General features: G+C 36.2%; 1 long non-coding RNA gene across 1 annotated transcript in view; it reads right to left on the bottom strand.

Annotated features, from left to right (window-relative positions):
• Positions 1-12121: 12121 nt before the first annotated feature.
• Positions 12122-25845, bottom strand: part of LOC309661431 — a 73129-nt gene continuing 59405 nt past the window's right edge. Inside the window, exon 2 of the long non-coding RNA XR_014264042.1 lies at positions 12122-12234. This is a non-coding gene — a long non-coding RNA (uncharacterized lncRNA). The remainder of the gene's footprint in view (positions 12235-25845) is intronic.

Raw genomic sequence — 25845 nt, 5'->3', positions numbered from 1 at the left:
GGACACTTAGCATACAATGCTGCAAGTACATGTTATTACCTTTATGTTGAGGATATTGATGAAAAAGTTGAACCTTAAGGACACTAAGTCACTTACTCAAGGTAACTGAAGCAAGAAATGTAGCTATGGTTCAAACATACACCCATGTGACTCTAATTAATAGATCTTTCCCAATTTTCAAACAAAGTGGATTTTTTAAAAATTAAGTTTGAAATTTGACATATACAAACCAAATATTCTCATTTATTCAAGCAATGCAGCTAATTTGACTAGAGAGGGTTTTCTTTGTTTTCAAGTGTCTGGGCAAATACATTTGTGACGATGTAGGAAAGCACTTCTAGAATATATGGAACTTGGGACAAGATGGTGAATCTGTTGGCTTAAGAAGTATCACCAAAAAAAAAGCTGTTAGAGATCAGATTGAGTGGGTTATAGCTTAAAAAGTCCACATCTCAACATCAACATCACTAATTATTAGAGAAATGCAAATCAAAACTACAATGAGATGTCACCTCACACCGGTCAGAATGACCATCATCAGAATATCTACAAACGATAAATGCTGGAGAGGGTGTGGAGAAAAGGGAACCCTCCTACGCTGTTGGTGGGAGTGTAAATTGATACAGCCACTATGGAGAACAGTATGGAGGTTCCTTAAAAAACTAAAAATAGACCTACCATATGACCCAGCAATCCCACTCCCAGGCACATATCTGGAGAAAATCATAATTCAAAAGGATGCGTGCACCCCGATGTTCATTGCAGCACTATTTACAATAGCCAGGACATGGAAGCAACCTAAATGTCCATCGACAGATGAATGGATAAAGAAGATGTGGCACATATATACAATGAAATATTACTCAGCCATAAAAAGGAACAAAATAGTGCCATTTGCAGAGACATGGATGGACCTAGAGCTTGTCATAGAGAGTGACGTAAGCCAGAAAGAGAAAAACAAATATAATATCGCTTGTATGTGGACTCTAGAAAAATGGTAGAGATGAACTTATTTGCAAAGCAGAAATAGAGTCACAGATGTAGAGAACAAACTTACTGTTACCAAGGGGGGAAGGGAGGGGTGGGATGAATTGGGAGATTGGGACTGACATATATATTGATACACTACTATGTATAAAATAGATAACTAATGAGAACCTACAGCATAGCACAGGGAACTCTACTCAATACTCTGTGGTGACCTAAATGGGAAGGAAATCTAAGAAAGAGTGGATATATGTATACATATGACTGATTCAGTTTGCTGTACAGCAAGAAACTAATACAACATTGTAAAGCAACTATACTTTTATAGTTAAAAATAATTATAAAAATTATTTATAAAAAAAATATGTCCACATCCATAACTCTAGGAATGAACCTGTGTCAGTATGTATGAGTGTTTTATGTTTTGCAAAAAGTGTTGGTTGCATGTGAATTAAGTGTCTGAACAAAGTATAGTGCTCCTGTGAAGTTCTGAAAGCTAAGGATTACTTTATTGGGATTATTTCTGTATGTACCTTGAATTATATAAGAAATGATGATACTGCATGAAGCAAGAATTACAAAATAGTATTAAATATAATAGTGATTATTTTTCAAGCCTGTGGATTAATGGGGGGAAAATAATCTGAAGAGGATGGGAGTTTATGGGTTATGTTTTGTCCTCCATAATATTCATAACTAGCAAGATAAATATTTGATATGTCTTATTGTTCTATATTAAACACTGCTATGGACTAATGTTATCATCTCCCCAAAATGTATATGTTGAAATCCTAACTCTAAATATGATGGTGGTAGGAGGAGAGGCCTTTGGGAGATAATTAGGTCATGAGGGTGGAGGTCTATGAATGGGATTAGTGACCTTATAAGAGACAGGAGAGGTTCCTCTCTTTCTTCCTGACATGTGAGGATACAACACGAAGAGGGCCCTCACCAGACACTGGATCTGTCACTGCCTTGATCTTGGACTTCCCAGCCCTCAGAACCATGAGAAATAAATTTCTGTTGTTTAAGCCACCCTGTCTTTGGGACTTTGTTATAGCTGCCCAAACTGACTGAGACAAACACTTTCTCCAGGACACTACAACGAGTTTGATGATTATGCATATTTAGCCACTGGTGAACAGCAATTACATGCATTAGGGGTTTAATTAGATTTCAAGTAAATGATTATTTCTCATTTCCCTTGGTGCATAAAATTTGTCCTGGACTATGGTGGAATTATTGGAAAATTTAAATTTGAATTCTGACAGTATTGGTCACCTGCTAACTAAAGGCTGAGGTCATCAGGAGTAGATATTTTTGCCTTAAACTATAGCACATATGACATAAGTAAGATGGTCAAACTTATATTTGTGCAAAGAAATTAAGACAATTAACGACTTTACTTCTGTTTATCTCCTCAATTTAGTTTAAAAATATCTTATATTGAAATAGAAAATTTGTTTTTGCCTTTCTATTATATTTTTGTTGGAAATAGTTCAGAAATGAAAGAGTCTCTATTTTATCATGAAATTTTTGCTAGCATGGCAAAATTAATTTCCTCAATAATATTAGTACCTTTGATGTTGAATAGGGCATTAAATCATGTTTATGAATTTTATGTCTCTATTCAGTTGTATATTTAATATATCTAAATGTGCACATAATATAATGTATATTGATCTGAATTATAATTATTTAATTTTTTTCCATGTTAAACGTAATAATTGCATAATAAAAATAACATGTTTCTTATTTACTTTCTTTGTAATACCCAAAGAGCTAATGTTATTAGTATTTCAGTAAAATGAAAGTAATAAGTAGTCAGGACATTGATGAAAAGCATCAATTTGAAAGATATGTACTTGAATTTAATCTTCTCAATCGCATTGGATTAGTGTTCTTTTATGAGTTTTAAATATCAAGAAATGCATATTATTTCTTTTGCCTCTATAATTATTTTCCAGCCTCAAATTATGCTAAAAATAATTGAAAGCCATTGTAATCTAAAAGAAACAATGAGTCATATGTTCAACAGAGCAAGTTATCATAATTAAAAGACTGTTTTTTTTCCTGTTAGGCTAAATTGCTGATTCTGCTAAATAACTACTTAGAATTAAAATCTGATGCTGAATTGCACTAGCAATGTAATTTGCATTTAGTGCATCCATTTTCTCAAGAGTTATTTTCAATGTATTATTATTATGTGGCTTAGAGAAGACTAAAACCAGACATATTGTCAATCAAAATCAGGTGTATCTGTACTTTGTTTTTGAACATGTTTTCTTCCTTATTTATCCAAAGGTACATTTTACAAAGCTCAGAACTAAGTCATATAAAGCTTAATTGAGGTCTGCTTAAAAGTATTTCATTAATAAACCCTCCAACACGTTACCTTTACAGCACAACATGGTGGACCCTGATAACCTTGGTTACTATTCTTGGTGATTTTTAATGAGGTCAGAGCAGCAGAAGGGCTATGTACAGATTAAGTAAGTATATCAAAGGATATTTGGAGGTTAGCTACATTTCTATGTCTTTTTAAATTAATAGGACACTTCATAAGAGTAGACAATTTCATGACAAGTCCCCCAACTTTTCTATGAAGTACTTGGGATTTGATTAATAAAAAAGGAAGGAATATCCTATTTCCATGATTCTCTCAGAGCATTTCAACATGTCAGAAAAACTGGGGTGACCAAAGTATTGTCAATATAGCTACTAGGCAAGCCAGAAGCTACAATTAACTGGCTAGAGGCTTTCTGCAGGTATATCTCCTAAGCCTGATTCAACTCTTGGTGTACTGGCATCTTATTGTATTTTCCGGGTTTAACAGATATCTAGTATGTGTTTATTTTCATTCTCACTAGAGAAAGAAGGAACATTCTGGTTAATGAAAGTAACAAATAGATGGTAAACCATAGCTCGTAAATCAAGTAATCATCCTGCCTTATGTTTTGGAGGTCATTGAAAATTTGGTTATACATTGCCATTTCAGGTCAAAGAAGATAACTTAAAGGACTGTAGTCTATACTAAAAATTAATAAATAAATAAAAATTAATAAACCCACTCCATTATTTTTCCAGCAATAGTTTTTAATTTCAACCAGTAATTTGGTACAAAAAAACCCCCTTTTTTAAGGGTAATTTTGTTATACAGGTAGAAGCCAATTAGCTCTCTATATAAAGGCTTCTATTTTTAAAACTAATTATAAATGAGAATTTGTCAATCTGTCTTAAGGGTTAGGATATAGGTTTGATGTTTTAAAATCCTAGATTCCAAATCCTATAGAATAATTGATCAGTTATTAAATTAAACACTGTTTTCCTACTAAGTATAAGATACTCTGATGGGTGGGGTCTAAGAATGAAAAGACAAATTATAAAAGATAGATATTTGCATGTATCTCCCAGTACTTAGGGGGATGGGGTGAGGAAAATAACAACAGTAATATATGTACCTAGGAGACATGATAGGTCCTATAAAACAGATCATTATTAACGTAGAGAAAAAAAGATTCTGTTTCTGAGCCAAATTAAAGCTAGAAAATTTAGATACAAATAACACTGGAAGAAAAATGGGGATCATGGTAATCTATAACAGAAAGAGAGTTTAGCGAATAGTGAGTCTAAACATCTTATTTTTCAGAAAAGAAAAAGACTATGGCTTTGCAAGTTTAAGTGAACTGTACAAATTCACACTATCGTCAATATTTAATAAACTGAAATTATTTTAAAACTTCATTTTTATCAAAATAAGCTATACATTTTAGATATCATCTTTAACCTCATATTTTCTAGAAACAATATCAGATCTCATTGCAAAAGCAGTATTTTCAATAGCATTACTTTTATCTGGTAAATTTGAGAGGATTCCCTTGTGAACTCAATTACTCATTTCCATAAAACATCAGGGCGCTAGAACTACAACTGCATGGAACTAATATGGGAAGCCCAGGCCATGGTTTACAATCTTAGAGCAAAGCAGTTCTGGTTTTTGTATCTGCTGAAATGTCCCTGCTGCAGGACTGGAGTGTTTTAACTGAGAACATTACAGTGATTCTGTTTATGTGATGTGTCCTTGTTCTTTTTTCCACTCATTTTCCTCAGTGTTTCCTTCTACTTTTTCTTTTTTCTTTCAATTTATTGACTGTATTTGGTCTTTGACTCTTCCATTTGAACTTTATATTAGCTTGTTAAGATTCTCAGGAAACCAATCCTGCTATCATTTGTTTTAGAATTGTATTAACTTTAGCAAGTGGTACGTGGAAAATTGGAATTACAAAGTCTCGTTCTGTTTTGTTCACTGAGATATCCCAGTTCTTCAGAAGAGTACTTGACACTTAATCGGCATTTAATAAATAGCTCTTGGTTCAATGGATGCATCTTTATGATATTAATTTTTCCTAACCATGAACATGGTAAATCTCTTCATTTATTTAGGGAAATTTGATGTTTTTAATTATATTAAAAAGAGCATGGGATCGTGTTCCCAGATTGCTAACTTTTCTCTTGTTCACCTTTGTATTTTACCTGTCTTGAGCTACTCTCTGTAGGATATTGCCATATATGTATCCTCTGGCAACTGTCAGTATTTGTTACTCTGAGATATAGTTCTTTTTTTTCCATTATGAGACCCAGCCTTTCTCCAGAGGGATTATCTTTTCACATAGCTAGTTATTAGTATGGTAACCAAGAGGGAGATGGAGGTATCTTAATCAGGGGAATGTGTGCTGTCTTGCAAGGCAAAGGCCTCTGCATCATATTCAGGTAAAACGTGGTTTTCATAGGGAAGGATGGGATAACTCTGAATGTCTAGAAGTTTTAGGTGAATCTGGGGATTCAAGATTTTCGAATATATAATTCAAATGTTTCTCTCCCAAATTTCACAAAGTTACTTCTTTCCAATGAGGGTGCCAACCTTGGCACATTACTGATGAGATCTAGAGTTCGCCCTCTTCTTGAATTCTGCTACTCTTATAGTTAAGTCCTGGGCCTGGTTATCATATCTGTGCCTTCCAGATTCAGGTGATCCAAGTCTATCTATATGATTCCAAAGAGACTCTCTAGCTTTCACACTTAATTTTTTATTAGTGATTAATCTCCCTCAGCATTTTTTGCCATTTGCCAAATCATCAGTTGCTCTAAAACAACCATTACACTTTGTAATTATAATTTATAATAATTAATAATAATTATTATTATTAACAATAATAATAATTATTATTATTAATTTATAATTATTTTGCCCCATATTTTATAAATTTCTGTGACTCACAAGTCCACCCATCTGTGTGCCAACCCAGTCCACCATGGCTGAAAATTTTCACAGTTGTAATACTAGTATATCTCAAAGCTATCCCTCTTCACCTACTACCCATCACCTGTTACATGGTACTCCAAGCCAGCAGATCAACAACTGTTCCAGTTCCAAAATCCTACTTTACAGTCTACTGTCTCAGGCCACTTCTAGTGCAAAATATTGCAAGTCAAATTCTCCAAAAGCAGAAATTTAGCTAGGTATTTGCGTTCATGGAAGATATTGAATAGAGTTTGGGGGACCAACATCTGTGGGAGACTGAAGGAAAAGGACTGTAGAAAAAAATATAATTTGACCTGTAAATCAGTGGCAACAGATATTTCAGCGGTTCCTATGGCAGCTCCGGACCTGGGAAGGTGGCATGGGTGGAACTGTGTCCCTCCCCAAATTCATATTGCAGTCCTAAGGTACAGTACCTCAGAACGTGACCCTATTTGGAAATAGGGTTGTTTCAGATGTAATTAGTTAAGATGAGGCCAGAGTGGGATAGGGTGAGCCCCTAATCCAATATGACTCATGTCCTTATAAAAAGTGGAAATTTGGACACAGACACACACAGGAGAAGATAGAATGCAATGGGAAGATGAAGGCAGAGAACATCATGATGCCACAAAAGCTAAGGAGAAAAGATTTCCAGTCAATTACCAGAAGGTAGGAGAGAGGCCTGGAACAAAGTTTTCCTTCACGCCCCTCAGAAATAACCCCCACTTTCCTGCTGGCGTCTTGATCTCAGATTTTTAGCCTCCAGAACTCTGAGACAATGAACTTCTACTGTTTAAGCACCCAATTTGTGGTACTTTGTTACAGCAGCTTTGGAAAATGAATACGGATTTTTCTTTTAAAGGATTGTCCCAAATTGAGATACTGTGGCTAGCAATTTGTATCTTTGCATCAACCAGTCTCTTGATATGAGATGCTCTAATTAAGGGAGGGGGAATGTGAGACCTTGAGTAAAGTGGCTTTATTCATCCAAAACAAATCCCAGACGTGGATTCATCTGAGAGCTCTTGAGTGACAATACTGCCTGCATTTAGAAAAACGAGTGCTTTAGTCTTGGGGTTTGGAACAGGGAGATCTGTGTCACACATCTGTTACATCTGACTAAGGAATTAATTCCACTGTCTGAAGGGAAAGTATTCATTAATACTAATAAGCAGTATACAGTTTATGTTCTGAACCAGCGACTAGAGTTTGTTTGTTTATTCATCTTAAACTCTCCTAAACTATTGGAATTGTGCCATCAATGATACTGAGTCCATTAGACTCAGTAACATATACAGTATTCCAACATTCAGGCCTTTGTTGCTGGATTGTAAGGAGCCACACCTGCATCTAAGCAACAAGGTTAAACATAATCCACAGGCCTCAGGCAGCAATTAGATACAGTGATTGGTAGAGATCTGGAGATGTCTACTTTGCAGAGAGTTGAGCATCGTTTATTTTGAATGTGGGGTTAGGGTAGTAAAGTATTGTTTGAATGTTGTTCATTCATTTTTTCAACAGACATTAAATTCAAAATTACAAATGTAAAGAGTATTGTGAATGAGATGTACACGAATCTTTGCGAGGGCGTACTAGGAAGATTTCACCCCATTTAGAAAGTCAGACAACATACATACCTCTGAAGAAGTGACAACTGAGTTGAAATCTGTAGCACCTGTGGTTACTTGGTGAGAATGGCAAGGAAAACCATTCCCTTCATAATGAAAGGTGTGGAGTATGTGCAAAGGTCCTGTGGTATGAAGGAAGAGTACATGCTAAAAACTGAAAGAAGGCCTATGGCTCTTGAATGGAAAGACAGTGACAGGAAGTGGCACAAAATTAAATCAGAGGAGTAGATAGGAGTAGACAGTGTGGGATGTTTCAGGCAGTGTGTTAGATTTTGCTTGCTGAGTACTATTATTTGAATTTCAAGAAATTTCTCTGGCTGTACTGGGAAAGAAGAGATTGGAAGACAGAGGAGAAGATGGTAGGGAACCTACTGGCAAATGTGGAGTTCCAGGGGTGAGGTGACAGTAAAGTTGGCCTTTATAGTGATAATTAAGATGCAATGAACCACTTAAGGGGTTAAGTTTACAGAAGGTAGAAATACATCTAATACGAGTGGTAAGAGAGAGGAGACAGCAGGCATGGGTGGCGGTAGACGTCACACACTGAGCCAGTGCCACTAGAAGACTGTATCAGTGCATGTGTGGAAGCTTGATGGAGGAAGAAGGGGAAAATAACTTGTTTTTAACTAGGGAGTGTTTCATTAAAGGTGCTCCTAAGAACCCCAAAAGAAATAAAAATATTAACACAGCAGTTTGGTATAGGATCTGTAACTCAGAGGGAATTCCTCAGTTGAGCAGAGTTTTAGCCATCTCTGTATACCTATATTTCAGGTATATCTCTGTATACCTATACAGAGTTTTAGTCATCTCTGTATACGTATATTTTAAGACATAACCATGGAGGAGATTACTTATGGAGGGAATATAAAGTGAGGAAAGAGAAGAGGGCCAAGCACCAAAATTCATGGTGCTCCTGTATTTAATATCTGGAATAAGGAAGATGAACCTGCAAGAAGCACTGAAAAGGAATTAGTCAGGGATGCTAGGAAAATCAAGGTAGTATGGAGTCATTTTTTGCAAGGGAAGAAACTTCTTCAAGAAGTCAAATTCTGCTAGGATGTCAAGTTAGGTGAAAACAGAAAAACAGTTTCTTTGATTTAGCAACAAGAAAGTTAGGTGTAGCCTTAACAAGAACGGTTTCAGTAGAATGATCTGAGCTAGGGAAGTCATGAAAGCAAAAGTGGTAGAGGCAGCAACTTTAGGAGACTTTCTTCAGAAATCTGCATGTGAAGGAGGGAAGAGAAAAAGCAGTGGCTGCAGAGCTGGAGGATGATATTCAGTCAAGATAGGATTGTGTGTGTGTGTGTGTGTTTGTGTGAGTTAGAGAATTGTGAACATGTTTAGAGTCTAAGGGAGGGCATATGCGTTCTAGAAATGGCCTTTGTGTGTGCGTGTGTGTCTGTGAGTCTGTGTGATAGGCTAGATTTGGGAGGCCAGGCACATGGACTGTCTTGGTTTACTCAGCAGCCCTTCTTTCCTTTCTGTGATAAGAACACCCTGGGCTTCTGGCAGAATGTCCACCCTCTTTGTCTTGTCTTCCCAATGATGCCTGACTAATCAAACCATCCTAATTCCTGCCCACATAGATTCTGGCAATTAGTCTTTTTAAAAAATTTTATATGCATGTGTAATGAGAGGGAGTTTTCCATTTCTTCGGGTTGTTTGGTGGGATAATGTAAGCCTGGCCCCAGGGACTCCTGCTAACTGCATTTAGGCACAAGCAGATGGGTGATTGGAAGATCAAATTCAGCCTGAATGCCGCTGGCCAAGCCATGTGCCCTGGCACAGGGCTGCTTTCCCCAGAGAAAGAGGCGGGCTTTTCTATGACCTGTCATTATCGAGCTCATATGGCTGAGCTTATTTTGAAGAAGTATGTTCTGCTAATTTATTTAGCTACACAGATACATTTTCAATTTCACACAGAAGTTCCATATAGGCCGGTCAGTGGTGGCCTCAGCTCCAGCTCTCTCTGGCCATTTCCTGGGGACTTAGTTCATAGAGAAGCCTACATAAAGTTTTGTATCAGGTCTGCATAGAGGGAAAAGGAAATATGAGTGAGAACACAGCACAAAAAAAGATTAGAGAGAGATCTGAACTTATATTGTACGTCCCTCTCAGCTATAAAACCCACACCACACCTGGATTTCCCAGATACAACAACTAGTTTCCTTTAAAATATTTCTCATATTAGAGACACCAGCTAGTTTGAGTTAGGATTTTGCCATTTTCAACTAAAGCATTCTGATTAATATACTGCTTATTTTATAAATTTTTTAAAAATACTGCCATATTCTCCTTGATCTTTCTATAAAAATCATTTCCTAAATAAATAGTTTGTGATAAAACTACATAGAATCAAAGTCAAAATCACCTATGTCTTTATGTTACACCTAGAGATAGGATTCCTCAATTCCCTGGTATCATAAGTTTTCTTTTATGCCATAGAGAGTATAGGTTTCCTCTTTTATTCTTCTGTTAGAAGGAAAACTTCCTGTTAGTTGTCTGGTTGGCATAGTGCCTTCTTATCCATGGCCACAGTCTATTGGTGTTCATGACCAAAATTCCTTCTATTCACAGCTGGAGTCACTTCAAGCTCCCTGTAAATCAAATCTCCCTCAGTCTCCAGGTTCCATCCTGTCCCTCACTACTGATGGTGAACTTTTGCTCAGTAGCTACATTACTCAGCCTCAAGAATGGATTCTCTCTGACCTCCAATTCTATTGGCTCTTTTCCTTCTTTATTTCTTGACCAGAGACTTGATATCTATCACAGTACCAATAAGTATGTGTGCTGAGGTGTGGGAGGGATGGTTTTTCCCAGGCTGTCTCCTCGGGTTTCCATGATGTGCGATTTTTCTGAACACTCCTAGTCTCTAGCTCCATTGCCACGGGCTCTACTTCACAAGGGAAGTTGGAGTAACTTTTGAGATAGTGAGATTGGAAGCCCAAAGCCGAGTGAAAGCACTTTTTCTGCTGTACCCTACCATGCTATAAGTCATATATGGTTTGGTTCCCCTATGCAGAAAGCCTGTGATTACTCCTGTGATTGAATGGATAAGACTCTAATTCTGGGTTTCACAACTAAGAGGCTTACTGGTGGCCTAACAGCCAATCTAAGTTCTATCAGTAATAGCCTTCTTGACTCTTTTCTGTCTATTGTCTCACTTTATACTGAATAGAAACAGAGAAAAGGGTGCTATATTGTGACCTCTCAAATTCTAAACAGGTTCTCATTATATTCTTTAGGTCACATCCCTTGACTCTGAAGCCTATATTCCTGCATCAAGTTGTTTAGCACCATATTCCTACATCTTTCCTGAGTCTTGATGTCATATCCAGGGACTCTGTGATGCTTTCACAGAACCTAGCTCCTTGTACTTCTGCCTACATCCTCTGATACCATCTGCTGTCCAATTGTAAGGATACTTGTCAGTTAACTGTTAACTTTTTCTTGGGATATTGCTGCTTCTTTGCACTCTCTTCTCCTGAGATATGTGACTCAACATTTCCTGACTTTCTAGCACCTCTTGCTCTGTCCCCTTGTCTAGGTCCTCTTCCATCAACCTCTAAATAGTAGAGTTCCTTAATTCTCTGTTCTGAGATTTCTTCCCTTCTCTCTGCATTCTCTTTCTTGATTATTTAAATGAAGTCTTTATAATAGTGAACTAAATGTGTGTTCCAGTCAACCAGCCGACCAGTTCTTTGAGTTCCATATGCATATGTTCACCTTTCCCATCTAGACTATCTTTCAAGAGTGTTAAGCTTACATCCAAAACTGAACTCTTGATTTCCTTTCCATTCAAATTAATTTCTTTCTCTGTTTTTCTCATCTACTCCAATCTTATCAGTATTCACCTTAAGAGGAAGTTTGGGAGTCATTCTTAACCCTGCCTTTTTGTATCTTAATTACATCTATCTTCAAATTCCATAATTGTCTCACCTAATTTCTCATATTTATTCACTTATTTTCAGTGTCACTGCCACTACCTTAGAGGTGAAGATATCTTTCTCTCACCAGAACATTAAGATAGCTGGTCTGCATTCCTACCATGTTTGTGAAACTGTTTCAATAGCTTCTCATTGCACTTATATTAATATCTAAAATTTTAAACATGGTTTAGAAGGTACTACATAATCTATCATATCCTCATATCCATCCCATTTCATTTGGAAACAATCTCACTATACAGTACATTCTAAACACATCATTCTTCTTCTTTTTTTTTTTTTTTTTTTGCATGCTGGGGGCCAGGACCTTACTCTATATGTCCCAAATCCTATAATTTGAATGGCCATATTCATTGCAAAGCTCACCGTTCTTCTTTTAATTGCCAAAATAAGTAAGCTCTTTCCTGGGTCAGGTCTTTAATACACATAGTTCACTCTCCCTGGAGATACTTCCCTCAAATATTTGCATTTCTGCCTTCTTCATATCCTCAGAACTCATCTAAATGCCAGCTCCTCAGAGAGGCATTCCCATGGTAGCCATCTAAAAAAGACACTCCATAGTATTCTGCAAGAGAACCTTTTGTTTCATTGTTATTACCACAGTATCTAATGATATTTATCTTGTATTAGTTTATTTCTTCACCTGTTAGCTTATAAACTCTAAAAACTGGGGATTGAGTTTCCCCTGCTGATTACTATATACCCTGGTACAGCACAGTGTTTGGCATAGACTCTCAAAAAATATTTGTTAAATGAATTAACAAATGTATTCAGTAATGATTTTCATGAAAATATTTAAAGTGTTTATGTGTGTACATGAGTGTGAAAAAGAATTATTCTGATAGCTCTTCAAATGATTATATCTAGTAGTCAAATGGCTTGGCAATTTAAGTTCCTTGACTAGTTAGATGACTTTTAGTGCATACACACCTCTTAATTGTCACTAGTTGGATATTTCATAACGCACAGTACAGGCATGCCTTATTTTTTTGCACTTTACTGTGCTTTGCAGATATTGCATTTTTTTTTTTTTTGCATTTTTTACAAAATGAATGTTTGTGGCAACCCTGGGTCGAGCAAGTCTATCAGAGCCATTTTTCCAATAGCATTTTCTCACTGCATGTCTCTGTCACATTTTGGTAATTCTTGCAAAATTTCAAACATTTTTATTATTATTCTATGTGTTATGGTGATCTGTGATCAGTGATTTTCGATGTCACTGTTGTAACTGTTTGGGGCTATATAAGAATTCGTTCTGACTGCTCCACCCACTGGCCATTCCCCTATCTCTCTCGGTCTCTTTGGGCCTCCCTATTCCCTAAGAAGCAACAATATTGAAATTATTCCAATTAACAACTTGGTTTTTCCTAGGATGCAGGAGAAGGGAGGCAGAGAGATGGGAGAGAAGATAATAATAGCAGCATCAAATGAGGAGGAGAAACACAGATGAACTTTGATCTCCGGGGCTGCTCTCTCCCTTTTCTTTCTAGTCACAGTGGCCCCTGTGTTTCCTTCCCTATGATTACTTCAATACTTGTCCCTCCAAAACATAACCCTTGTAAGAGAAAATAAATTGATTACATGAATGATACTTATTATGATTCCATTCTTAAAATAGTTTCCTTCAGTTATGAAAATTTGATTCCAAAAAGTATTTGTAAATCTGTCTTTATTTCTAATAATAGAATCAAAGAAAGAGTTTCTTGACAATATTAATTTAACTGTTTTGCAAATTTTCTGTTAATGAGAAAAACCCTTGTGATTTGAACAGTAAAATCCCGCATGATTTTTTTTAATAAGGCCATTTGATTCAACAGAACTTCAAAGATGAGTGGGTAAAGATGCAAATTAATTTAATGGATAAGCCACTAAAGGGCTGACTAGGAGCTAGTTATTGACACTTCTTTAGTTGATTGCAAGATAGATTCAATAACTAGGAGTGAAAAGGAAACATAGAGACAACTTTTTTTTTTCTTCCTTGCAAGACTCTTGAAAATAAAAAGGGAGTGTAAATGGTCACATTTATCTTAACATAGTCATTCTGAATAGTGTGTTAATAATTGAACCTTTGCGTCCTAAAAATACAGGCATAACACCAATGCTAAGGCACTGTTAATCAGAGATGCCTCCCAGAAACTGGCAGCAATTCTTTTGATGATCTGTTGCTGGTGCTTTTGCAAGGCAAAAGTCACCTTCTTGATATTGTTGAATTCAGTTGCCTTTTACAAAAGGTTTTTTTTTCCCTGTCATTTTGCATGAAATTAGGATTTAATTTCATAATTTAAATTCTTATAAAACTGTGTATTATATCTGTATAAAAATAAATACATGTAAAATGTATGAATATATTCATAACATATCTAAAATATATAACAGATCTCTGTTAGTAATTGCAGTAAAGTTTTAGAGTCTGAGGTATTTAATCTCAAATACCTACCATCCAAATTGATGAATTACCTATTTGATTAATACTTGAAAATTTAACAACAGTGCATTTTTGAATTATTATGAATTATGATGAGCATCAGGTTGGCATATTACCTTCAGTTAATGTGATTCTTTCTTTTCGCTATGAGACAACTTAAAATAAAAATGTCTTTTGAAAGCCCATCTCTTAAATCGTTCTTTCAATTGTTCCAAAGTAGTATTAAATTACTACTTAGCTTTGGGTAATATATCATGAGTAGACTGAAAGAAATTTGTGAACTCGTAGATTTAATTTTTCATAATGTTTCATAAGCCCGATTATCTTTCTATTTCCTTCACAGACCCCGCCAATCAATTTTTCTTTTGTTTCCATGTTGATATCACTTAATTACCCTGGTACTAATCTTTTTAATTATTACGCTTGTCACGAGAACAATAATTACCCCAGTTTGCATTGTTGGACATAGAAAAAAGAATGGGCAGGGAAAATTTGAGTTTGACACCATTTGGCCCCATTTTTGGCTTTTTCCTCCATTCTGTCCTCCCCTGTTCACGTTCCCCATCACTCTCTCCTCTGGGGGGCAACAAAATTAACCACCTCTCTCACTATGTACTTCCTTGATTTTCCTGTTCTCAAAGCTAAGTAGATTAAAATGTACTTTTTATAATATATAGATATGTGCCATAAAATATATATGTAGTATAATCACTACCCACAAAAATCTATTCATACAATTTAGAGAAACAGATAAAATAACAATAATAATAAATAAAATCTTGTATACTAGTCAATTCTCCCACCCCCCAAAAAACGAAACACTACAAAAGCCTACTATCATAGAATCCCCTATGCTTTCTTCCCTTGTCTCATTCCATCTGTCCCCCACCTTGAGTTCAAAGCTGTCATAAACTTGGTGAACAATTCCTTGGTATTCTTTTCAAATAGTTCTAATCATCTATGTGTGTTTTCTTAGAGTATACATTGTTTACTTTTCCATGTTTTAAATTTTATTTAAAAGTAAATATATGGTGCATATTTTTCTGTGATTCACTTCTTTTACTTACCACTAAAATGTTGTAATGCAACTATGTCAATGTATGTAACCCTGGTAGATGTCTTTTCATTGATGTTTTGTTTAATTATTGGCCCCAATTCTTTACCGCTTCCTGCATCCACACCCTTGCTAAGGCCTCATCATGAGCAAGTAAACTTCCCTATACATTGAATGTGGGCTTGACCATGAAATGTTGACATGTTTTGGCCTTGAACCGAACAAAATCTTAAAATATGTGGCATTGGACTTGCAGAACGAGTCAAGGCCAGATCATCACAACTTTTTGTAAAGAACTTGAAAAGAATTATGGTGACAACTTATCATTTCAACTGAAAATAGACTTCAAGAAAGATTGGGAGACTAGACTTACAGAAGCCTGATATGTTCCAAGTATTTCTACTTCACTCTAGAGAGAGAAGCACACCTGAACAAGAATTCTGCGGGTGACTTTAGGCACACTAACTTGATTAGAACCAAATATCCAAAAACGTTTTTTTTAGAGAAAGCCATATTGGCAAAAAGTATTGGCAGCCTGAACTAAAAGAGAATGAGACACTAAGTGATATGAGAAGACATTTTAGCCCCCAACTTTCTACAGGCAGGGAGCAGGGTATGCAAAAAGCATATATTGCAAAGTCCTCTTTAGAAATGTCAAAGGGGGATAATAGAAAAAAAGGAAGAAACTTCCAAAGAGCAGAGTCGAGAGCATGGGAGAAAAATGGTTGAAGAGGGCACTCCCAGGTTGTAGAACGGAAGACTGAACAAGGTGCTTTTCCTACTCTAAGTAAGGGTATTTAGCAGCCTTTTCCCAGTGGAAATTCAGAATTTCTGTGGACTAAAGACTGTCACATGCTTCCCATTCTATCTTTTTTTAATTGAAGTGTTTGTTGTGGTTTTCCTGACAAAGGGTCATCACTGTTGATTGAAGGTTGCTTTTGTGCAGAACAGATACAACTTTTTAGTTCACAGGTCTTTGGATCAAGAGCAACTTCACTCAGACCTGAGGGCCTAATGTATTTGATGAGATCTTGGTCGGGATTAGATGAGGTCTACAAGGTCCTGAAATGAGGGTGATTGCATTTTGCATGTGGGACGGTTATGAGTAATTGTGCCCAAGAGGGAAGACTATGGTACTTTGAACTACTGGCTACAATTCTTTACCTCTCACACCTATAAACTTGGCGCTGCCGCAGGATGGGGGAGTTGGTGGGGTGTGTTTCCTGTCCCCTTGACTTTGGACTTGATTATGTGATTTGCTAGGGCAGATTAGATGTGGCAGAAGTGAAAGTACCAGTTTCGAATCCAAGTCTTAAAAAATCTTGCCCTTTTCCAGCTTGTCCTCATGTACTTCTGCCATCACTAATATTGTTAATGCTCCTGCAGCCTGAGCTCCAACACAGACCAGAAATTGCTAGACTTGGACCTCGAAAGAGGGCCACCCACTCCAGTCAAGCCCAGCCTAGGTCAGCCAACTCCTAGCCCACCCACAGATAAAGGCTGCTGACCTGTGAGAAACAAACGCTTTTTCTTGTGTTCCAATGTTGTTTTGTAGAAAGTGGTTTTGTACAACAGTTAACTGATTCAGAAGTATAGTATATTACTTATTAACACACCATAATTGCATATCCTTAATGCAATGGTGGACATTTAGGTTCTTTCCAGTTTTAGCCGTTATTAGCTTGTTGATCTTCAACTCCAAACTTGTAACTCTACACCCACTCTGTGATTCAGGGGCTGGAACTTCTGAAAGTCACTTTTCCACATTACCAGCTGACTCTGGTTAGGTACCATTAATGTGGGGTGTTCTGGGGAGACTACCAAGCTAGAGGACGAAGCATGGTCTTACATTTTCCTATTTGCTTCCTGTTGCTTCGCTCTGCTTCCTTGAGAATCATCCTAGCAAAAAATCTCAGCTATAGCAGTTCCTTCCTACAGCAATAGCTAGATCCACTTTGCTGTTTTACCAAAACTCACAGAACTGCCTTGTCTTCCCTCAGAGAGACATGAGCACCAGGTAACAGGTGCCTCTTACTCAGAGGTCTAGAGCCAAGCCCACCACTCTTTCCTCCCTCAGAGACCTCAGCTATCCTTCAGCTCTGTAGGGTTTTCTCCCTAAGCTTTTGAGTTTTAATACTTCCAATTTTTTTACTTGTTCACCTTAATCCTAGGGTTGTTAGCTGCTCACTGCAGTTTGTACCTTTGTAAAAGCTTACTGTTTTCTTTCTGCCTTTTCTGATACCTACTTTAAACATTATAAGTAGTTAACATTTTTTTATATTTAATTCTCTCTGTTAAGACAACTGGATTCCTCACGATTTTTTTTAAAGATTGTTATGAACATTTTTATGCATTACTGTGAATGCACATATTTAAGTTTCTCTAGCATTTATGCTTAACATAGGCTATTCACATGTTTAACCACAAGACAACTCCCACTCTCTCTGCAACATGGTTGTGTTCATTTACACTTCCTACAGTAGTAAATGCGAGTTCCCAGAACTCCCCATTGCCGTCAATATTGTTAGTCTGACATGTTTTTCCTTCCAATAGTGGTAAAATTAGATCTCATTGTCACTTTAAGATACATTCTTGAGATTACGAATGAGTTTGAACATCTTTATATATGTATAAAACCATTTTATGTATTCATAGTGGGACTCAAAATTAAGTAATGGTACATTCAGGGGAATCACATATTTGCTCAAATCACCCCACCCCCAAGTTCAGCACTCCAGTAGAAGCATCGTAAAGGGTGAGTGATCTTCCTAGACTTTCACACAATGCAGCAAATGTAGCTTCAAGGCTACTGTAAAAAGAGATGGTAGGATAAAAGTAAAGCAGTTGTAGAAAAGAAGACTTGTAACATGAATCGAGTAAGAATGAAAGAAAGCAACTCCACCCATTTTCCTCAAATGTAAAAGTTCAAAGGGACCTTTGGAAGGCAGGGAATAAGCTGCCTAATAAGAGTTTTAAAGCACTACCCATTTTAAATTCATAGGAAGTATCTCCGGAGCCAGGATCTCAGTGAAAATTGAGGCAATTGTCTTCTTCTTGGCTGCTTTAGCTAAACATATGCCCCTCTATCCAATATTTTTATAGAAAACATGTATGCTTTAGTGTGCATATGACCACTATGTAAAAATTCAGAAATGGGTTAGCAGTGAAACTGTTTCTTAAATACAGAGATAATATAGCCAAAACAGTGATATTACTATCTCTCCATCTAATTTACTCTACATAATTAGATTTTGTCCTAATCTTACAAAGGTAAAACACTTTATGTCTATTCAGATCAGTGAAGAATAGATGTTAATTACATAAAGTCATCCTCAGTACTGGAGAGATATAGGCACCAGCACAAATAAAATCTCCAAATGTGTGTCCTCTATCCATACAATACTCTTTTAAGTCAAAGTACAAAGCATGAAAATATGATTTACATGTGCCCGAGACAAGGGTTTTGCTGTGCAGAAAAAATAGTTACTACTTCTAACATAATTTTTTAAAGTTTACTGGAAACAAAATGTACAGAGCCTTTGGAGATTTATCACATGCTCAGACTCCAATATTTTGGTCAACTAGTCACAAATCTTTGAGATGAAAGTCATGTTTTAGGAACTAAGAAACATTTATTTTGAAGCAGGTGATTAAGTTACCTAGGAGAAATTTTTAACTTTGTTCATAGTGGCAAGACCTGCTATAATGAGAAGGCAAATATTGCTAGCTCTGGAACTTGAATACCGAAAAAAGTAAAATAGAATCAAATCAGACACGTTACTTTGATAAGGAGTTTTTAATTGCGACGTGACTTCTCAGTGTCCAAGGTTTACATTCTGTCAATGATGCTAACAGTGAGGGTGTAAGCACAGATTTCAAGAGTGATTTGACCTGAGAAACACTGTGATATCATTTCTTTTATTGGTTTGGTGTTTTGTCGGCCGAGGATTCTCTGTGCAGTGGGCTCTCTTGTGGCTGCATTTTCCTTCTAACTCACACCTTTGGGAAGCTCACCTGCTTTATGTTCATCCTAGAGTTTATCATGATTATCTTTCTTCTTTACCTGACAAACAGATGTGACAATACTCCTTTATTCTTTTTGGGAAATCTGTGACAGAAGTGTGCAATTGGGTACAAACGTTCAGAACAGCTTAGATCAAGACTGACAATTCTTTATTTAACACAAATGACATCCAATTAACCTTCCACTTGTAGCGTGAGTGCTGGGTGTTCTCAGGATTTTCCAGTGCTTTCTCCTGACAGAGCTAAGATCCCCTCTCAAAGAACAGCTTTAGAATTTTGTCCTAATTAGAAAACCAACAAACAAAATTCAGAGTACTTTCAACCAATTATGCTTCATGGATTTTAAGCCAATCAAATGTTAAACTTGGGCTAAAAAGTATGTTTGTGTTTTTCTCCTGGTCAGTTTAACAATGTGATGACCACATTCACTTTTGACTTCCTTTTTGCAGACTATAATGTACCAAAAGCAGTTTCTTGTCTTTCCTTTATGTTTCTGTTGGATCAAAGTTGATATGTGAACATTAGAACTATGGTTGGGAAAAAATAAAAAACTGACATAGACTATGATTGAAATAGCTGATTATTAAGGTGTTGTGTCTAATTAAGTTACATGTGTAATACAGAAAACAGTACAAGTTTAATATAAATATGATATAGTTTTGTCACATAGACATAGTTTTGTCACATAGCCATAGGTACTCTGTGTGCAAAACAGAGGCTTATGTCTCTATACCTCTAATATTTGTGTAACGTCTGTGAATATACACACACATGATCCTGCATACATATACTCTCTTTAGGTGTGTATTTAGTCACTGTTTCTCTCTTATAAACCATTAATATTTTATAAAGTACCTCTATACATTTAGTATCTTATCCTCTGAATAATCTTTGAAGTAGGTATGCCATATCCTAATACTCACGTTCTACGTGAGCAATCAGAGCTATAACTAATTTAAGTAACTTTCAAGAAGTGTCCTAACCCTAAGCCCATTCTTCTTCCAGTACACCTCTTTAAAATATCATGATCTTTCTTAAAGACATTATTTATCTGCAACAATTTCTTCCATAGCCACAGAAGGATAATGTGCAAAACTTAATACACTGTAGGCTACTTTTAATTCTCTAGGCAACTTAAGAGTTAAAACAATTATTTATATAATAGTGAAAGAGAGTTTGTTGAACAAAAGATACCTGCTCTAATTAGATGCTGAAATTATTTTAATAGAAGAGAATGCATTCTGAAGTAATTTCCCAACTGATTTAGAACTATTTTTAGAGAAGTGTGATGTTGCATATTTTAGTACTTTTGTCAGTTCATTAATTAGAGTTCAAATAAATACAGCTTTTTAGGTGATTAGCCATCTTTAAGAATGTTTTTATTAGATATTCTTCTTAATATAATTAACTGTACTTGCTTATTTTTTTTTGAATTTTATTTTATTTATTTTTTATACAGCAGGTTCTTATTAGTCATCAATTTTATACCCATCAGTGTACACATGTCAATCCCAATCTCCCAATTCATCACACCACCGTCCCCCCCCCCCACGGCTTTCCCCCCCTTGGTGTCCATATGTTTGTTCTCTACATCTGTGTCTCAACTTCTGCCCTGCAAACCGGTTCACCATTTTTCTAGGTTCCACATACCTGCGTTAATATACGATATTTGTTTTTCTCTTTCTGACTTACTTCACTCAGTATGACAGTCTCTAGATCCATCCACGTCTCAACAAATGACTCAGTTTCATTCCTTTTTATGGATGAGTAATATTCCATTGTATATATGTACCACATCTTCTTTATCCATTCGTCTGTCGTTAGGCATTTAGGTTGCTTCCATGACCTGGCTATTGTAAACAGTGCTGCAATGAACATTGGGGTGCATGTGTCTTTTTGAATTATGGTTTTCTCTGGGTATACGCCCAGTAGTGGGATTCCTGGGTCATATGGTAATTCAATTTTTAGTTTTTTAAGGAACCTCCATACTGTTCTCCATAGTGGCTGTATCAATTTACATTCCCACCAACACTGCAAGAGGGTTCCCTTTTCTCCACATCTTCTCCAGCATTTGTTGTTTGTAGATTTTCCGATGATGCCCATTCTAACTGGTGTGAGGTGATACCTCATTGTGGTTTTGATTTGCATTTCTCTAATAATTAGTCACGTTGAGCAGCTTTTCATGTGCTTCTTGGCCATCTGTATGTCTTCTTTGGAGAAGTGTCTATTTAGCTCTTTGGCCCATTTTTAGATTGGGTTATTTGTTTCTTTAATATTGAGCTGCATGAGATGTTTATATAATTTGGAGATTAATCCTTTGTCTGTTTATTCGTTTGCAAATATTTTCTCCCATTCTGAGGGTTGTCTTTTCGTCTTGTTTATGGTTTCCTTTGCTGTCCAAAAGCTTTGAAGTTTCATTAGGTCCCATTTGTTTATTTTTGTTTCTATTTCCATTACTCTAGGAGGTGGATCAAAAAAGATCTTGTTGTGATTTATGTCAAAGAGTGTTCTTCCTATGTTTTCCTCTAAGAGTTTTATAGTGTCCGGTCTTACATTTAGGTCTTGAATCCATTTTGGTTTATTTTTGTGTATGGTGTTAGGGAGTGTTCTAATTTCATTCTTTTACATGTAGCTGTCCAGTTTTCCCAGCACCACTTATTGAAGAGGCTGTCTTTTCTCTATTGTATATCCTTGCCTCCTTTGTCATAGATTAGTTGACCATAGTTGCGTGGGTTTACCTCTGGGCTTTCTATCTTGTTCTATTGATCTATGTTTCTGTTTTTCTGCCAGTACCATATTGTCTTGATTACTGTAGCTTTGTAGTATAGTCTGAAGTCAGGGAGTCTGATTCCTCCAGCTCCGTTTTTTTCCCTCAAGACTGCTTTGGCTATTCGGGGTCTTTTGTGTCTCCATACAAATTTTAAGATTTTTTGTTCTAGTTCTGTAAAAAATGTCATTGATAATTTGATAAGGATTGCATTGAATCTGTAGATTGCTTTGGGTAGTATAGTCATTTTCACAATATTGATTCTTCCAATCCAAGAACATGGTATATCTCTCCATCTGTTGGTATCATCTTGAATTTCTTTCCTCAGTGTTTTATAGTTTTCTGCATACAGGTCTTTTGTCTCCCTAGGTAGGTTTATTCCTAGGTATTTTATTCTTTTTGTTGCAATGGTAAATGGGAGTGTTTCCTTAATTTCTCTTTCAGATTTTTCATCATTAGTGTATAGGAATGCAAGAGATTGCTGTGCATTAATTTTGTATCCTGCAACTTTACCATATTCATTGATGAACTCTAGTAGTTTTCTGGTTGCATGTTTAGGATTCTCTATGTATAGTATCATGTCATCTGCAAACAGTGACAGTTTTACTTCTTCTTTTCCAATTTGTATTCCTTTTATTTCTTTTTCTTATCTGATTGCCATGGCTAGGACTTCCAAAACCATGTTGAATAATAGTGGTGAGAGTGGAAATCCTTGTCTTGTTCCTGATCTTAGAGGAAATGCTTTCAGTTTTTCACCATTGAGAATGATGTTTGCTGTGGGTTTGTCATATACGGCTTTTATTATGTTGGGATAGGTTCCCTCTGTGCCCACTTTCTGGAGAGTTTTTATCATAACTTGGTGTTGAATTTTGTCAAAAGCTTTTTCTGCATCTAGTGAGATGATCATATGGTTTTTATTCTGCAGTTTGTTAACATGGATTGATTTTCGTATATTGAAGAATCCTTGCATTCCTGGAATAAACCCCACTTGATCATGGTGTATGATGCTTTTAATGTGCTGTTGGATTCTGTTTGCTAGTATTTTGTTGAGGATTTTTCATCTATATTCATCAGTGATATTGGTCTGTAATTTTTTTTTTTTTTGGTAATATCTTTGTCTGGTTTTGGTATCAGGGTGATGGTGGCCTCGTAGAATGAGTTTGGGAGTGTTCCTTCCTCCACAGTTTTTTGGAAGAGTTTGAGAAGGATGGGTGTTAGCTCTTTTCTAAATGTTTGATAGAATTCACCTGTGAAGCCATCTGGTCCTGGACTTTTGTTTGTTGGAAGATTTTTTATCACAGTTTCAATTTCATTACTTGTGATTGGTCTGTTCATATTTTCTATTTCTTCCTGGTTCAGTCTTGGAAGGTTATACCTTTCTAAGAATTTGTCCATTTCTTCCAGGTTGTCCATTTTATTGGCATACAGTTGCTTGTAGTAGTCTCTTAGGATGCTTTGTATTTCTGCGGTGTCTGTTGTAACTTCTACCTCTTCATTTCTAATTTTATTGATTTGAGCCCTCTCTCTCTTTTTCTTGATGAGTCTGGCTAATGGTTTATCAATTTTGTTTATCTTCTCAAAGAACCAGCTTTTAGTTTTATTGATCTTTGCTATTGTTTCCTTTGTTTCTATTTCATTTATTTCTGCTCTGATCTTTATGATTTCTTTCCTTCTGCTAACTTTGGGTTTTGTTTGTTCTTCTTTCTCTAGTTCCTTTAGGTGTATGGTTAGATTGTTTATTTGAGATTTTTCTTGTTTCTTGAGGTAGGCTTGTATAGCTATAAACTTCCCTCTTAGAACTGCTTTTGCTGCATCCCATAGATTTTGGATCGTCGTGTTTTCATTGTCATTTGTCTCTAGGTATTTTTTGATTTCCTCTTTGATTTCTTCAGTGATCTCTTGGTTATTTAGTAACGTATTGTTTAGCCTCCATGTGTTCGTGTTTTTTACATTTTTTCCCCTGTAATTCATTTCTAATCTCATAGCATTGTGGTCAGAAAAGATGCTTGATATGATTTCAATTTTCTTAAATTCACTGAGGCTTGATTTGTGACCCAAGATGTGATCTGTCCTGGAGAATGTTCCGTGTGCACTTGAGAAGAAAGTGTAATCTGCTATTTTTGGATGGAATGTCCTATAAATATCAATTAAATCTATCTGGTCTATTGTGTCATTTAAAGCTTCTGTTTCCTTATTTATTTTCATTTTGGATGATCTGTCCATTGGTGTAAGTGAGGTGTTCAAGTCCCCCACTATTATTGTGTTACTGTCGATTTCCTCTTTTATAGCTGTTAGCAGTTGCTTTATGTATTGAGGTGCTCCTATGTTGGGTGCATATATATTTACAATTGTTATATCTTCTTCATGGATTGATCCCTTGATCATTATGTAGTGTCCTTCCTTGTATCTTGTAACATTCTTTATTTTAAAGTCTATTTTATCTGATATGAGTATAGCTACTCCAGCTTTCTTTTGATTTCCATTTGCATGGAATATCTTTTTCCATCCCCTCACTCTTAGTCTGTATGTGTCCCTAGGTCTGAAGTGGGTCTCTTGTAGACAGCATATATATGGGTCTTGTGTTTGTATCCCTTCAGCAAGCCTGTGTCTTTTGGTTGGAGCATTTAATCCATTCACGGTTAAGGTAATTATCGATATGTATGTTCCTATGACCATTTTCTTAATTGTTTTGGGTTTGTTTTTGTAGGTCCTTTTCTTCTTCTGTGTTTCCCACTTATAGAAGTTTCTTTAGCATTTGTTTTAGAGCTGGTTTGGTGGTGCTGAATTCTCTTAGCTTTTGCTTGTCTGTAAAGCTTTTGATTTCTCCATCAAATCTGAATGAGATCCTTGCCAGGTAGAGTAATCTTGGTTGTAGGTTCTTCCCTTTCATCACTTTAAGTATATCATGCCACTCCTTTCAGGCTTGTAGAGTTTCTGCTGAGAAATCAGCTGTTAACCTTATGGGAGTTCCCTTGTATGTTATTTGTCGTTTTTCCCTTGCTGCTTTCAATAATTTTTCGTTGTCTTTAATTTTTGCCACTTTGATTACTATGTGTCTCGGCGTGTTTCTCCTTGGGTTTATCCTGTATGGGACTCTCTGTGCTTCCTGGACTCGGGTGGCTATTTCCTTTCCCATGTTAGGGAAGTTTTCGACTATAATCTCTTCAAATATTTTCTCTGGTCCTTTCTCTCTCTCTTCTCCTTCTGGGACCCCTATAATGCGAATGTTGTTGTGTTCAATGTTGTCCCAGAAGTCTCTTAGGCTGTCTTCATTTCTTTTCATTCTTTTTTCTTTATTCTGTTCCGCAGCAGTGAATTCCACCATTTTGTTTTCCAGGTCACTTATCCGTTCTTCTGCCTCAGTTATTCTGCTATTGATTCCTTCTAGTGTAGTTTTCATTTCAGTTATTGTATTGTTCATCTCTGTTTGTTTGTTCTTTAATTCTCCTAGGTCTTTGTTAAACATTTCTTGCATCTTCTCGATCTTTGCCTCCATTCTTTTTCTGAGGTCCTGGATCATCTTCACTATCATTATTCTAAATTATTTTTCTGGAAGGTTGCCTATCTCCACTTCATTTAGTTGTTCTTCTGGGGTTCATCTTGTTCCTTCATCTGGTACATAGCCCTCTGCCTTTTCATCTTGTCTATGTTTCTGTGAATGTGGTTTTTGTTCCACAGGCTGCAGGATTGTAGTTCTTCTTGCTTCTGCTGT

The sequence above is a fragment of the Balaenoptera physalus genome (genome assembly GCF_965194825.1).
Source record: "Balaenoptera physalus genome assembly, chromosome: 5".
Taxonomy (NCBI): domain Eukaryota; kingdom Metazoa; phylum Chordata; class Mammalia; order Artiodactyla; family Balaenopteridae; genus Balaenoptera; species Balaenoptera physalus.
Note: the sequence above shows the minus strand (reverse complement) of the source record. Positions and strands in the feature narration are given on the sequence as shown.